Source organism: Podarcis melisellensis, assembly GCF_964234715.1.
Source record: "Podarcis melisellensis genome assembly, chromosome: 11".
Lineage (NCBI taxonomy): Eukaryota > Metazoa > Chordata > Lepidosauria > Squamata > Lacertidae > Podarcis > Podarcis melisellensis.
In genome coordinates this window covers 28,484,817-28,501,599 of record NC_138543.1, presented here as the reverse complement: position 1 = coordinate 28,501,599, position 16,783 = coordinate 28,484,817, and the positions used below count along the sequence as shown (strand labels likewise).

Below are 16,783 nucleotides of genomic sequence, written 5' to 3'. Positions count from 1 at the left end.
AGCTTCTTTCCTCTCCCCCCTCCCAACCTCCCATCTTTAACAAAATAAGATGTCAATTACATAACTTCATAGCCCCAAGTCAAGCCGAGGATAGCGGGTAGGGTGGGAGAGAATCCAAGTTCCTCTGACCCAACTGTGATGGCAGCAGCACATTTAGACATGCTTCTCCGCAGGATCCCTCCGTTTCCACCCAAGGAGCTGCCAATCCCGACTTTTGAGAAACAGATGAATTAGCTGATATATTCTAAAAAGGAAATGAAGTTGAAGTCACCCTGGCCAGTTTCCACTTCAGCCACATAAGCTGTGATTAGAACTGCTTTTCTCAGTCTGTTACACTTTGTATTCATTCTGCCGCCTCAGTTGTGGGGAGGGCTGTTGGAAGTGACACAAGTAGTAAAAGGATGAGAGAAGGCAAGCCATTAAATAACAGAGGAATTTCCCTTTCCTCTGCAAACTGTGATAATAATTAAAAACAAAATATATATATACTGAACTGTGCCCTCAACCAAATGCAAACTGAAAATTTACATGAAAATAGACTAAAGGGAATATGAGACAGAGATGGATTCATCAAAGTAGATCTTTCCCTGCAGCTTCTGAATTTAAACTAACTCCACTCCTGTTTCTTATTTCTCTAAGTTTAATGAATACTAATAAATAGCGCTAGTGATTATTACTCAATTGCTATGTAGGTGTAGATAATACTATGATTTTCTATTTATGATGAATCATTTATATATGCATAAATATACACACCTTCACTACTTATCACAAGGAGTCCTGTCAATTTTCAAGGAGATATATATGAGGATGCCTTTAGAAGGAAACACTGCATTTGAAGTATTCCACACACACCAAAAAAAAATTTGTTGCTTTCATCAACACCTTTCCACCAACAATATTAAATTCACTGGTCTCAGATAAAAGCTGGTTTCCAATATTATTTTTCCTTTCTATCTGCATACATCCAAATTTTAACAATGAATCCTTTGCCTACATGCTACATTCATAAAAAAGGCCCTTAAATATATAGAGATATAGCTAGATAGATTGCTACATTATTTCGGAAATAGAGCAATTATTTTAGAAGCTCTTATTGCCAAGGAACTGCTCCGCTTTATCCATTAATGGGCTGTGGGATAAAGAGCTCTGAGGCAACTTCCCAGGGATTCTGATATGTTTATTTATGTGAGCAATGTGAAGGATCACACATGGGGAGTGTTACTGTCTGGAATCCGCCTTGCCTGGCACCTACAAAGGCCTGCATCCAGCAGGAGGCCCACTGCTGACCCCACAGCTGCTGGCCCTCCTCCTCTTCCTTCTTCCTCCTCTTCCTACCTGATCACCTCCCTTCTCCACTTGCATTGGCAGTGACAAGAAGGATCAGCAGCCTCCTTCTGCTGCACGTTCCATCAGTGGAAGGATTTCTGCTTGTGCAACAGAACATTCCCTCCCTGCACCCCCAGTGCTGTTCTAGGGGTTCTCCCCAACCCCCTGGAGTAGATTTGGGAAGGAAACATGGCACAACTGGGAGAGGAATTGGGGAGAGAGTCCTGCTGCACAAGCGAAAACACTTATTTTGGTGTGGCAGGTTAACCAAACACCACCCAGAATATAGAATATAGAATATATTATATAGAAAGGTGGCAGAATTAACACTGGCATCAATTATCCAAACTCAGTTCATAGAATCTTAGAGTTGAAAGGGACCCCAAGGGTCATCTAGTCCAAGCGCTTGCAAGCAGGACTCTCAACAAAAGCATCCATGACAAATGGCCATCTGACCTCTGCTTGAAAACATCCAAGGAAGGAGAGTTCACAACCTCCTGAGAGTCCACAACCGCCACTGTCAAACAGCTCTTACTGCCATAAATTTCTTCCTGATGTTTAGTCACAATTTCCTTTCATGTAACTTGAATCCACTGGTTCCTGTCCTATCTTCCAGAGCAGGAAGAAACAAGCTTGTTCTATCTTTCGTGTGACAGCCCTTTCGATGTTTGAAGATGGTTATCATATCTCCCTTCAGTTTCCTCTTTTCCAGGATAAACATACCCAGCTCTTTCAATTGGTCCTCATAAAGCTTGGCTCCTAGACATTGATCTTCTTGGTCACCCTCCTCTGCCCATATGCCAGCTTGTCAATGTCCTTCTTAAATTGTGGCACCCAGAACAGGACACAGGTGTGGTCTGACCAAGGTAGAAGAGAGTGGGACTATGACTTCCCTTGTCCAGAACACTATGCTTCTTTTGATGCAGCCTAGAATAGCATTGGGACACAGGTGGCGCTGTGGGTTAAAGCCTCAGCGCCTAGGACTTGCTGATCGAAAGGTCGGCGGTTTGAATCCCTGCTGCGGGGTGCGCTCCCGCTGCTCGGTCCCAGCGCCTGCCAACCTAGCAGTTCGAAAGCACCTCCGGGTGCAAGTAGATAAATAGGGACCGCTTACCAGCGGGAAGGTAAACGGCGTTTCCGTGTGCAGCTCTGGCTCGCCAGAGCAGCGATGTCACACTGGCCATGTGACCCGGAAGTGTCTCCGGACAGCGCTGGCCCCTGGCCTCTTAAGTGAGATGGGCGCACAACCCCAGAGTCTGTCAAGACTGGCCCGTACGGGCAGGGGTGCCTTTACCTTTACCTTTAGAATAGCATTAGCTTTGGTTTTGTTTTTTGCTGTCACACTGTTGACTCATGTTGAGCTTTTGGTCTCCTAAGACAGCTAGATCCTTTTCAATGTATGAACTACTGGCAAACCAGGTGCCCTCACCTTATATTTGTGCATCTGGTTCTTCCTGCCTAAGTTTAGAACCAGACATTTATCCCAACTGAAATTCATTTTGTTAGTTTGGGTCTGGTTCTCCAATCTGTTAAGGTCATCATGAATCCTGATCTGTATTCTGTGCCATTAGCTACCCCTCCCAGTAGCTGAGCTGGCCCAAGCCTAGGTGAGTGAAAATGAGCCTTTGAAACAGAGTTTGATTTACACCACCTTTTATGCTAGTTTAAGTTCTGCTTACTTGCCAGGTCATGTGACTGAAAGAGGTTTGGAATCGGTGCCTTGCCTCTTTCACATCCCCAGAATGCCCCTTTTGGGGGACTTTAGTCAGCTTAAGGTCTGCTGTCTTGAATTTTGCTGGCAGAGCCCTGGCTGAGGTGGCATAAGCTCTGGTTTAGCAGAGTTGAGGGAGTTATCCTGACAGACCCCTGTCTGACAGCCCAAGACCCACCTATTGAAAATTTGCTCATCCTGGCAGATCCCAGGTTTGGATTAGACTGTAAATTTGTGAGCATTTGGGTTTGGGTTTGGGTTTTTTTGGCAAATATATACATATGGCTGATTAATATTCTACAGACTTTTAAATGTATCTGTGGGAAGGGGGGGGGGTTATTATTTTGCTGTGTTCGTTTTACTTATTTAATCCTTTTTTAATTCTGTGAGCCGCCCTGATATATTATGATGAAGAGCGGCATATAAATCTATTTTTTAATGTAAATTTATTGAGATTTTAGAGTTATACAACAGTTACATTAAGTAACAAATTTAACAACAGAATTCCCACTCATTTTGCATCATGAAGTAATCTATGTACTTACAGGGTGGTTTGGGGTATATATATAACTTTGTTACATCCATGCCTTTGTTTTCATTTTTTCCTTAATTTATTTTCTTCTTTTCTCCACAGGATATCTCACTCCTGGACTGTGTTTTCTTAAAATTTCAAAGAAGCAAAGGAGAAAACAAACCAGCAAGGAACGCATAGAGGCCTGGACCTCAATGTTTAGCTGTGGAGACCTGCAGGAGACCTGCAGCTTAGCTGTGGAGTCAGTTGGGCTTGAGCAAGCCACTTCCTTTCAACCTCAGTTTCTCTATCTTTAAAATAGGTATTGCAATAGTTACAAAGTAGGCCAGCTGTGATTGTGGTCAGAGTCTGGATTGTAAAAGAGACCTACATGTGACAACAATTTTTAAAATTACAGAGCTGAAAATTCAATTTTGTGCATGTATATGTGTGCATTTAGACAGATAGCAGCAGCAGTGTGCTTGACTGGTTACCTAAAGCTGCTTCTTTGTTCAGAGCTGATATAACTTCTGCTCCCACCACCCGACATTAAAGCAGAAAATCAAGCATGTTGGATTTCAATCCAGCTGCTCATATAACAATTGCCTATGGATCATATTTAATAGACTCATATTTATTATATAAGTACGTGCATATACAAAACAAAACCCAGTGTAATTTTTTAACATAGATCTTTTCAATAAAAAAGCAACTGTATAAGGAATACTGCTAAGATAGTTTCCCTTTTCCACGCACAGCTAGATAAAGCCTATTTTCCCCCCTTTCTCTCTCTCTTACACACACACACACACACACACACACACACACACACGAAAAATCTCTCTTTAGTTACTTATTTCTTTTCCCCATGGTCAGGTTGGCTGCATCTCCAAACACTTGTAAGTACTGTATGTTCTGTCATATCCTGAAGTCATGCATTAGCACCTTTTCATTCAGCAAAGGGTGAGAACAGATATCTTTTGGCAGCTGACAGCAGGGAGCAGGCAGAAAGGAGGGGAATGAAGCTGTAGGACTAGGACACTGTGGTGGCCTAGTGGCTAGCATGGCTAATGTACCAGCTGTGAATAACCTCTTTTTTCTTATCCCATCCACCCAACAGATGTCTCTCTGTCATTGTCATGTCCTCAAGCTATCCTGGTAAATGATTTGTGCATTATAAGTGAGTCACCAAGGTGGCAATTGAACCTCTTCACAGCTCAAAATTGTTGATGTGTGCACTGAGAGTGAAGTGTGAGTGAGAGAGAGGGAGGGAGGGAAAGAATGAGAATGAAAGAGGGGGAAAATAGGAGGGAGGGGAGGGGAGGAAAGAAGGAGGAAGAGGGAAATGTCAAGGTTACCTTGTTTTGCCTGGAGAATCAAATGGGAGGGCAAATTAACTCCTGGCTCTGCTTGATCTTTCGGATCTCCTTGACAGAGGCAACCCCTTCCTTCCTCCCTTCCTACCCAAGCAGATGTAAATATCACTTTGAAAAATTATAAAATGAAGAATGCAGCGATCTGTATTGTGTGCCTGCTTTGGTACTGTGGAAAGAATGTTAATAAATATACAGAGAGGCTGCAAAGTTTACCAGTATAAATAATGTAGCATTTCAAAGTGTGTCAGTAAATGTAATTGAATTTTTCAATGTAAAGATATAGTTTGGTTATAAATTGGAGTCATGCTTGACATTAGTTGGGCATTAGGAGATATTAATTAGATACTACTCACTTCTTTTCGGTTTCTTTTTTTCTCTGTTAAATGAATAATCAGGAGACAAAAAAAAATGCAAGCATGCAATTTAGAGTATTTTTTTTAAAAAAAAGAAAATATTGAAAGCAAGCTGCTTGGTAATTGTTAGTGGGGGTAAATAAATGTCTTTTTAAAAAAACCTTGTCAGTGTGCAGTCTCAAACATGCTCTCTCCAATACTAACACAATACGGAGAAGCTAATCCATTATAATACTTTGTAATGATAATAAGATACGTTGAACAAGTAGCCTAGGGAAAAGATAGTAATAGTCACCTTTAGGCAGAGGAAGAATAGCAAGCAACTGTACATTTTTAAAGGAGGCTGATGACAACATTTCCTGTGACTTTGAACTTACTTTGGCCATCTCTGTTCTGGCAACAATTCTGCATATCAATCAGACTGTGATATTTCTTGCCTGACATTTGCAACGTAATGTCTAAAAATTTACTTATGTGATCTTTGCCTCTTGGCACCCTGTTCATATGTAAATATATTAGTCGGGTATTTGCCTTATGCTGGCAATGCTGCCTATAGCTCTTGTGTGGGGCTATCATGACCTCCATATATCTAGCAAATGCTGGCTATATTTCCTCCTTGTTGCTGATCGTCCAGCAGCACTTCATCTTGTTAATCAGGCTGTTTTGTTGCCTCAGCTAAGCACAGCACTTGCTTTCCTTCCTTCTTCTATGATTTACTTGGGTGGTATCTTATTAATCCTTCTATGTTTATCCATAGTGCATTAGTCTAGTTCCCAGTCTTTTACTCCACAAGTTTTCACCATGCTTATTTTTTTTTATCCCAAAGTCAAACAGGATTTTCTCCCCTTCACTTTTTCTTACTCCTTTTTTGACCTTGTATTGGGTCACTTATAATCCAAAGCACCCCTTCCCTGCTTCCCTCTCAAGAAACCAGTATGACAGATTAGATACAGGTTGCAAAATCCCTTTTAGGGCATTCAAGCAAGGGTTTGCTCTTGAGTACTTTGTGGCTTTTCACCTCACAGCACCTCCTTCCAATGTGTCAAAAGCAGCTGGCGAAACGCCCTCTGAGTTTCACCAGTGGTTTTTCAAGGAGCTTGGAAGGGCCGCCCCAGAAAGAGGGAGTTTAGAAATCCTGCTGCATCGTGCCTGGGAGGAAGGGCTTAGAGATTCTGAATACTGAATAGCATATAAATGCCTGAAATAAATACTTAAGCTTGTGTTGAAATTGCTGACACATCTTGCATTAGCTGTAGTTTCCAAACTTGTCTTCAAAGGCAGCCCTATGTACAATGCATTGCTGTAGTCTAACCTGGTGGTAAAGTCTGTTGCATGAAAGGGTTCCTGGTTCACTTAGAGGTCCTACCTTACTCCTGAGCAGCATTGTAGCTGTGAATGGGACTCTGTCATGCCTCTCTCTAGTCAGGATCTTAGGATTAGGATTGTCAGTTAGCAATGATAGTTCAAGATACATCATGAAAAACAAGGAAGTTTTTGTTTTGATAGGTTCGTTAGTTCACCAAGCATTGCTCCTAATTTAAAATAGGGCAATTCTGACTGACAGATTGTTTTACCCTTTAGTCACAAGTGGGTAGCTCTATAATTGCAAACCATGCTGAGGATTTTGCTGCTTATTTACACTGACTTAACAAATATAACAAGGGTAGGGAATCTTTTCTGGTTAGCAGGCCCCAGATCCTTATCTCCCCACCCCGGTGGACCAAATATGGCAGAAGAAGAGTGGCACCCATCTGGCAATCACCTGACATCACTATGACCTCAGGTGACACTACGCTTTGAAGGCCAGATTCTTGGGACTTCAAAGCACAGCCTGGGAAATAAATGAAAGCTCATTTGATTCTCACAACCCTGTGAGGCAGCTTAGTCTGAGAGACTGTGACTGGCCCAAGGTCATCCAGCAAACTTCTTAATGGCTCAGTGGGTATTTGAACCCTGGTCTCCCACATCCTGGTCCATTGATGTAGACCTTTTTTAATGCAAGAACATTCTTTCATTAGTATTTTGAACATTTAATTGGAAAAGCATTGGCCTTAAGCATGCATAACTCTGCTTAGGATCAGACTGCATGCAAACATTCATTCTCCTCTAGGACCCTAGGCATCTTCTCATCTCCTTTAGTGGTCTTCTCTTCCGCCTCTCACATATACACTCAAAGGTGTCCATGAACACCAGAACTAGATGAAATGACACCGAGTGCATATGCAAAATAGTATTTTGCCTCTTCAGCAAGGCCTGACATAAGCATCTTAGAGCAATCACTTTAAATCATGTCTCAACCAAGAACATCCAGATCTTCCGACACAGAAGATTATGTTGGTTTTAGCGGGAGAGAAGGATTGTTTTGCCCAAATCCTGTGCTGATGCTATGTAATTGTAGTAAGGCAAAAATCCAATCGTTATCAAATGAATAAACAAATAAAACATACTAAAATACAAATTCTGACTGGTTGATGCTACAGCATAGATATATCATGCAGTGTCATGGCTATGAGGAAAGCTCTAATGGAACTTAGGCAAACACTCAAGGAAGTCAAGATCAGCTTAAAGGTTTCCCAAAAGGTTTTTGTAAAACAAAAAACTGTGACCATGATTTGCCAGGTTCAGAAACCATACAAAAGATTTTGGTTTTTTTATTTCTTTGGTTAGTTGCTAAAAGATGAATTAGCAATTCTATTTACATATTCATTTGATATGCATCCCTCTGTAGCTATTGTAGTGGCCAAATTTGATCCCTCAAGCCATCTGAATTTGGTGAAGAGTTTAAGTTGCCTATATATTTCCCTGTGACCAAAGAAAACTAAAAGATTAGTTTGGTGATTATTGCTGCGATTTATTTGTTGATTCACCTTTAGTTTTGTATTCATCATATCAGAGCTGCAGATTCAGCATCGGCAAAGCTGCCAGAGTAGAATTATCTGCGTACTGACATAAACGTGTATGTGTAGATGGATAGATAAACAAGGTAGACAAATAAGCAGATAAATATAGCTAGGCATGGCCTTGTTCCAGTCTGCACATGGGTATGCGTTATATGCAAAACACATTCATCCAGCTAATGGCACTCCAGTTGTTGTGGGCAATTATAATGAAAGCTGCCTAGCACTCATGGACACATAAGAAAAGAGAGGCCCTTGGTCACCACCCAAGGATGTCAGCTTCTCTTGCTGGGCTTGAAAATAACAGTCACAGCAATACTGGCTGAGCTGGTTTACTGTAATCAGAACAGGGAGACAAACTGATTTGCTGAAATCTGGGGATATTACTCAGATTACAGATCCCTTAAAAGTTCCTGTACATCTAACAATTTTACACTACTCTGAAGCTAACCTACTGGATTGCTGCATGCACACACTCTTACCCAGGGTTCAATTTCCTTGGAATGAGGGACAGTGGAGACTGTGGTGTCTTCAAGATAGATGGCTTTTTTTACACATATATACAACCTGAACCTGGGATGTGGGTGGTGCTGTGGTCTAAACCACAGAGCCTAGGGCTTGCCGTTCGGAAGGTCGGCAGTTTGAATCCTCGCAACATGGTGAGCTCCCATTGTTTGGCCCCAGCTCCTGCCAACCTAGCAGTTCAAAAGCAGGTCAAGTAGAAGTAGATAAATAGGTACCACTCGGGCGGGAAGGTAAATGGCGTTTCCATGCACTGCTCTGGTTTGCCAGAAGCGGCTTAGTCATGCTGGCCGCGTGACCTGGAAGCTGTATGCGGACAAACGCCAGCTCCCTCAGCCAGTAAAGTGAGATGAGTGCACAACCCCAGAGTCGTTTGTGACTGGACCTAACGGTCAGGGGTCCCTTTACCTTACAACCTGAACTTACAATGGAGAGACTCACAGTATCAGCACCCCAAGAAGGTCTTGCTTCTCCCATAACCACAGACTTGGATTCAAGCAGAAATCAAGCATGTCTCTCCCTCTGAGGCTTCTGCCTGCAGCCTGCTTCTCAACCAGCTCACACATGCCTCATCTCTGGTTTAATCCTTCTAACTACAAGCCAGTTGAGGGAGGAAGACCCACCCATTCACCCTCTGGTACAGAGCCATTTCCATTTTACCCTAACAACCCATACTTAGGCAATGACCAAGAAGCTGACCTGGCTATTCCAACAATTGAATCCTTGCAGGATCCAGGAATTAGAAGGGACTTGGGCATATAGACTAACTTCCCCCACCTGGAAAAAAAGCCTCACCACAGTATCTTTAAGCAAAAAGAAGCCTTGATATCTGGGAAGTAAATGCTGACTAACAGTGCCTTTGTTCTTTTGCAACTTATCCCCACCCCACCCCCCCCCCCACCCCGCATAAAGCAGGATTAGTGGTAAAATGTAAATAAAAAACCCTAAATTGCTTTATTCGCCGTGCACATTCTGCAGTTAAAGTGAATGAAATCTCCTTTGAGGAAACATCTGACTAAGCAAAATAATGGTTATGCATTTGTGAAAATGCTTAATGAACTCCCCAGTTAAAATGCTGTTATTTTAGAACCCATTACAATGTATGTTAAATTAATTTGAGGCTCCGTGGTTGAAAAACTCTTTCCCCCCCCCTTCCTTTTTTAATATACCAAAAATAATTGACCTTAGTTGCACGTGAGGGGGACAAAGTTCCTACACGGTCAGGAATGTTGGCAGTAAAGCCGAATGCAGGAGTCCACAAGTGGAGGAGTAAGCTTTTCACAAATCTTGTCTCCATAATCATTTGTCTAGTGTCAGTTCAAAGTCAGGGAACTTGCCAAAGATCAAACACATTTTTTTCTTTAAACAGTGCATATTGTAAATGTTCTGGCTGGCATTCGTTTTCTGTTTCTTCCTGTTCTAAAACATGCATATTTACTATGCCTGCAATGTTTGGGGTTATATCTTATAGGCTGAAGGAAAATGTATCATTTGTCCACAGAGTAAAATATTTCAAATAATGGTATGCAATTCTCAGCTACTAGAGGCTGAGGAAATAAAATCAATGGGGGGTGGGGGAAGAACCCAACCTAAAAACGTTGGGATGTACAGTGGTACCTTGGTTTTCAAACTTAATCCGTTCTGGGAGTCCGTTCAACTCCCGAAACCGTTCGAAAACCAAGGCGCAGCTTCCGATTCACTGCAGAAGCTTCCAATCCAAAAAACATTCGCAAACCGGTTTGCAGCATTCTAGAACCGATTTGTTCGACAACTAAGCTGTTCAGGAACCAAGTTAGATACCAATCTCAATTGTCCTTTAGCTGAATTTTACTGATTGTTCTGTCCAAGCAGTTGTGTCAATCAGTGTACTGAGAACTCAGCTAGATTGGTAAAGAAAAAGCGATTTATATGTGTTCTATATGTGACAGAACACTGTGTCACCAGATGGTGCTGTGGACTCCCATTTTTCCATACTGGATTTCCCTGTTTAGATTTACAGCAAGTTTAACTGAAACGCTTCTTTGATGTGTCTAGATCCAGCCTTAGAAACATTTATGCCTCCCTGATGTTCCTATGCAAAATCTGGGTATGGAATACTAAGTAGAGCAAAATAATAATAATAACTTCAGACCTAGAGTATTTAACTCCTGATCCATGTGTGCTCTGATGCCCCATGTTACTGAGGTCACTTGTCTCTGCTATTCCCAAGATGCATTTTAAAAAGGAATCTCAGGAGAGAAGCTGCTAACAAGAGAGGGAAAGTACTCGTGTTATTGACTAGGTCCAAGGAGAGCCTTTACTCCATTTCCCAAGGGTGTTCTCTTACTAGGCAGCCATTTCAAATATATAGAGAGTACTTAACTAGAGAACAGATTGTATTAAAAGGCTAGTAATATGAGAAGTGTATCAGTAAATTGAGAGTACAGGATCCAAAATGTTGAGAGGTGTAGTTTGTTAAGGGTGTTGAGAGTTTTTAGGAGGCCCCATTCCCTTTGCAGAGCTTAAATTCTCAGAAAAGGGATTGCTGGTGAAACCCGGGGCCAGTTTTTAATATAAGCTAAAACAGTTATAGCTTAGGGCCCCACTCTCTTGGGAGCCCCCCCAAAAAATTTAAGGAAAAAAACTGGATGTACATTTCCAAAATGTAAGATAAAAAACAAATAAAATAAAACCTACATACAGCAACAGCGGCAAATGGCTTTAGATACCTATTAGGTCCATAAATTACCCTATAGCATATATTCGACACAAAAAACGGTGACAATTTGTTCTTGACAAAGGACAGCTGGACATATAAAGGGCCCCATTACCTTCAGTAGCTTAGGGCTTCATCAAACCTAAATCCGGCCCTGGTTAAGAAGTGTAGCTCTGTGAGGGAAACAGAAGTCTCCTAACAACTCTTGGCACCCTTAACAAACTATGGTTCCCAGGATTCTTGGGGGAAGTCATAACTGTTTAAAGTGGTATGATACTGCTTTAAATGTATAGTGCAGATGGAGCCAGCCTCTAGATACCTTGATTTACCAATGCAGCTTGTACCAACAGTGGGATGGGGGTTCTTTGGACACCCTCAAAAGGACAACAGCACCCCTATCTCCTTCCCCTTTCCTCAAATAAATATCTTTTCCACCTTGGCTCAGAGGGTGATGTTGAGTTTCCATGCAAGATCTTAGGGATTACAGTGGTACCTCAGGTTAAGAACTTAATTCATTCCAGAGGTCCATTCTTAACCTGAAACTGTTCTTAACCTGAAGCACCACTTTAGCTAATGGGGCCTCCCGCTGCCACCGTGCCGCTGGAGCACGATTTCTGTTCTCATCCTGAGGCAAAGTTCTTAACCCGAGGTACTATTTCTGGGTTAGTATGTAACCTGAAGTGTATGTAATCCGAGGTACCACTGTATAGATTATTCATATTGTGCCATGAACACAATCTACAAAAATGACAAATAATACTTTACCTTCTTTTCTCAGCCCAGCACTAAGATTTGACCTTGCCACCAACTTGAGCTATGTCACCCGGACCTTGCCTCCGAGGCAATTCCCAACCTCAATGAATTCTGCAATGATCCTGTTCCCAACCTGACCACCCACATTAGAATGAGATTACTGACAGGTACAAAAAAAGTGTTTCCTAATGAAGTCTCGCGTATGCACTAAGGTCATAGAGGAGGGAGAGTACCTCAATCTTTGAAGTCATTTGCAATTAGGGGGAGAAGTAATTGAATTGGATTCCTCTGCTATCTCCTCCTTCCATTTCTATCTCTCACACATGGACATTACCTATGACCCCCTATGAAATATTAATAAAATGCAGATTTTAAATATTAAAGCTTTACATTCATGTTAATGAGTACTGTCAATCAGTTGAGGCTAAACATGTAGCTAATTTCAGAGTTAAGATTCGATGTTCAAAATTATCTTATCAGTGGGGGTTGGGGACTGCAAAACTAGAGGTGAGAAAAATAATGATCTCTCTCCTTTCAGAAGCTCACAAGAACTGATACCGATGCCATTAACATGTTGTTAAAAATATTGTTGTTTTTAAAAAGCTATTTCCAAAAGTGGTGTTTGCTCAGCAGTGATCAATTAAGAATGCTAATGTTCGTGCATCAAAGATGGTTATTTTTCCTTGCATTGGTAAAAGGTTGTATATTAGAGAGATAAGTTACAGTTTTGTTAAATGGAAATAATAATGTGAATACTGTACTGTTTTCACCCGTATCTAACAGATTAATTGCAAGAAAGTGGAAGAGACAAAGAGATAAATGCATTTTATTTTCCCATTTCTGTATGGCACTCCAAACAGTAAGTTCAGAAATATTAAAATTATTTATCAGTCTTCATATTTTAGTCATGCACAAAAATGTCTTTATCCTTAAGGCAGGCACATGCTTATTTGTATATCGACTCATATGTTATGTAAGTGGAACTCTAAATAGATATTGTGTAATAATGTTCCGAAGTCTTTCACAATTTTGTATTTCCCCATCCCCGAATGACAAGAATTCAGTTTGCTTGAGTTATCAGCTAACAATGTCTTCAGATACTGGATATTATATACCTTTTGGCATATACGCTAGAATAGCTGTGTTAGGTGGTATTGGTACCCAAGAGGAAGCATGGGGGATGAACGAGGACAACTGAGAATTTGGGACAATTGCACAAATCTATCACCATTTTGGGGATGCGGGTGGCGCTGTGGGTAAAACCTCAGCGCCTAGGACTTGCCAATCGCATGCTCGGCGGTTCGAATCCCCACGGCGGGGTGAGCTCCCGTCGTTCGGTCCCAGCTTCTGCCCACCTAGCAGTTTGAAAGCACTCTTAAGTGCAAGTAGATAAATAGGTACCGCTTTATAGCGGGAAGGTAAACGGTGTTTCTGTGTGCTGCGCTGGTGCTGGCTCGCCAGCTGCAGCTTCGTCACGCTGGCCACGTGACCCGGAAGTGTCTTCGGACGGCACCGGCTCACAGCCTCTAGAGTGAGATGATCACCTAACCCTAGAGCCAGACAGGACTGGCCCATAAGGGCAGGGGTACCTTTACCTTTTACCTATCACCATTTTGAAGAACAACTGTATGCTAAATAGTTGGTGATGAGACAGGGGCAAAGTTTGCACATAACATGAACACAAACCATGGTTTGTATTGTATGCACAAGTGTATGAGTTCCTGGACTGAAGACTGTGGAAGTAGCACTCCAGCTGCTGCCATCTTACCTGGGGTTAAACTGTGTTGCTCAGGACTTAAGGCATGATTTGGCTAACATGTCTGCTGAATCTGGGTTCATGATTTGTCCCTTTGATACAAACAATGAGCAGCACACCAAGAGCAAATCCACCTGTGAAGCCAACCCATGGCTTAGTCTTGGGTAGCACAGCAGCAGGTGGACCAGAGAAGGAGTGCAGCAGCCATGATCTCTTCCTCAGAACCACCAGGCTTCCACATGCATGTTAAGTCATGGTTTGGTTTAGCACTCCTTGTGAACCAGGTCAATCTATATTTTGGCCTTAGTGATGGCTCAGCAGTGGATGTTTGAGGCCAGGCTTTGTATTGAGTGTGTGAAAGCATCGACAGTATTAAATAATGGAATTGTAAGATTTATTCAACAAAGAGAAAAATGTGAACTTGGTCTTCAATCAAGGAATTCAGGTTCAGGAGAAGCAAAAGAGAGACCCCTCTGTTGATGGGTCCAAAGTGTACTATCCTTTGCTGTCAGAGATATCCCATGAAAGTTGTGGGGAAATGTGCACACATTTCATCTAGGAACAGGTTTCCTTCAGTAGAATCAAGTACAACAAATACTATCAATTTATTATTATTATTATTATTATTATTATTATTATTATTATTATTATTAAGATAGGTGATCTTTACTGTTTCTAGAAACCACATAATACGTGAAACACACACATATATTCACATTTTTGTACTTTTGTCCAGTTACTGTATTCATTTTCCCCCAATTTGAACTATAAAATGAAGATTTTCTTTGAGTCAAAAGGAAAGTACCCTTAAACATTTTTTTAGAAAAAAGCACTGTGTGTGTGTGTGTGTGTGTGTGTGCGTGCGTGTGTGTATCTCTATATCTCTATATCTCTAAATCTGTATCTATCTATCATCTATCTATCACATTTCTTGCTAATGCTAGATGCCCACCTTTCATCAGTTTGACCACATTTATAATCTAAAACCTAGTTTAGTAAAAAAAAGAAGTTGCACTTTAAGCTCTGGGACTTAAGAAGCCTGAAGTTCATTCTGGTTATGGACCAAGTGCCATAGGTCAAGCTAAAATGCACTTCCATATATGCCACACTACAACAACTTGGGTCACACATTTATTCATAAATATTTACAAACCACACTTCCATGGGAAATATAGTAAGGCAATGTGCAACATAAAAATGCAAATCAACAGTAATAACATTGATAAAAGCAGCAGTTAGATGTCAATAAAAACTGGTTGGTAAAAAAAAGTCTAATTCCTAAGGCATGCCTGAACTATACAGTTCTGAGAAGATGTCTAAAAGAGAGCAGGGGTGACGTCTGGCAGATTTCTATTAACAATGAGTTAACAATGAGTTTCACATAGCAGACCCTGCCATAAAGAAAGCTCAGTCCCTGGAAGAAGCCAATCAAAACTGTGCAGCGTGGGTGGGGCACCATAAATACCCCAATAGAAGATCTCAGGGATCACTGTGGAGCAGAAGAAATAAGGCAGTCTTCAGTGTAGTCTGGACCCAAGATGCATAGGGCTTTGTTGAGTCAACTCAATAACCTTGAATCTGTCCCAGCAGCAAATCAGCAACCAGTGCAGTTTTCTCAGCAAAGGAGTAACATGCTGCCACTAACCTGCTCCTGTGAGCACTCTGGCCACCACATCCTGCATCAGTTGCAGCTTCTGGTCCAGATACAAGGGCAGTCCCTCATCTGAAGGGCTGTCAGATGGATGGTGGAACCAGATGTTTCCTACTGCTTCAGAGGGGAGGACCTAAACCAATAGACTCAAATGACAAGAAATGAGGTTTTGGCAAACATTCAGAACAACTTTCTGGCAGGAAGAGCTATTCAGCAGTGGAACAGTGGAACAGTGGAAGGTGATGGACTCACCTTCACTGGAGTTTTTAAACAGAGGTTGGATGGCCATCGGACAGAGATTCTTTAACTGTGATTCCTTCATTGCAAGGGGTTGGACTAGATAAAGCTTGGAGTCCCTTTCTACTCTACAGTTCTATGATTCTATGAGCAGAATTGATTGTCTGCAAAGTTAAGTCCTGCTCAGTTTGGCTGTGTGTTGAAGTCCTTAAGTCTGGACTTTGATGTATCTTGCAAGGTGCTGCTGAAACAACGTTTTTATCCATTTTAGTGCAAAGCCCTGGCAGTCACTTGACATCACAATGACATCAGCCTTTGCCTGACTTGATCTACATCCTATACCTTTTTTTTTAAAAAAAAAAAATGCTGGCTCTTTGGGGGGGGGTTCTTTTATTGGGTTGTTGGTTTTGTTTTGATTTTATGTATTTGATATTTTATGTGAACCGCCCTTCAGGTATAGGGTGGTATAGAAATTAATTAATTAATTAATTAATTAAATAGATAAATAATCTGATGATCTGAAACTTGTAGGTACAAAATGCTTCCAAAAGGAAGGAAAAACCCCATTCCTGGTGTAGAGGATTGTAGCATTAGTCACTTAAACCAATGAGTTTTAATGAATAGATAAACCAATTGATATAAATCTGCATAAATTTGCATTGGAGAATAACAATAGTTCTAAAGCAAAAAAAGCCTACTTTGTTGCCCTGGAGAAATGCATGTGTTACAGCAGGTACCATGGTAAAAAAAGCTTTCTGTCTCTCTTTAACATACAAAGGCATGTCTATTAATAGAGTGCTTACAATTGCATCTGCAATTTTCATAAGAACTTGTATTATAACTAATAAAAACTCTGCCGACTGATTAGTCAGAGCTTCCTTTTTAATTAATTAAAATGTTTTAAATCAATGTATTTAACCAACTACTTGACCGAACATTGCAGCACACACACGCACACATTTTGCTCCTACCTGAATTTTCCATTGAAGAAC

The 16,783-nt window shown here is 41.3% G+C and overlaps 3 long non-coding RNA genes across 7 annotated transcripts in view; 1 reads left to right on the top strand and 2 right to left on the bottom strand.

Annotated features, from left to right (window-relative positions):
• The window catches only part of LOC309380368, a 664,373-nt gene that overhangs the window by 304,846 nt on the left and 342,744 nt on the right, over positions 1-16,783 (bottom strand). The gene's annotated exons all lie outside the window — the stretch shown is intronic.
• The window catches only part of LOC309380351, a 481,084-nt gene that overhangs the window by 383,652 nt on the left and 80,649 nt on the right, over positions 1-16,783 (top strand). For all 5 annotated transcript variants that reach the window (XR_014172855.1, XR_014172856.1, XR_014172857.1 and 2 more), the window contains 3 exons: positions 3,675-3,873; positions 12,173-12,314; positions 12,931-13,006. This is a non-coding gene — a long non-coding RNA (uncharacterized lncRNA). The remainder of the gene's footprint in view (positions 1-3,674; positions 3,874-12,172; positions 12,315-12,930; positions 13,007-16,783) is intronic.
• LOC309380393 lies at positions 13,046-15,686 on the bottom strand. The gene is made up of 3 exons (XR_014172905.1): positions 15,549-15,686; positions 13,750-14,473; positions 13,046-13,368 (listed from the first exon to the last, which is right to left on the bottom strand). It is a non-coding gene; the product is annotated as an uncharacterized lncRNA (long non-coding RNA).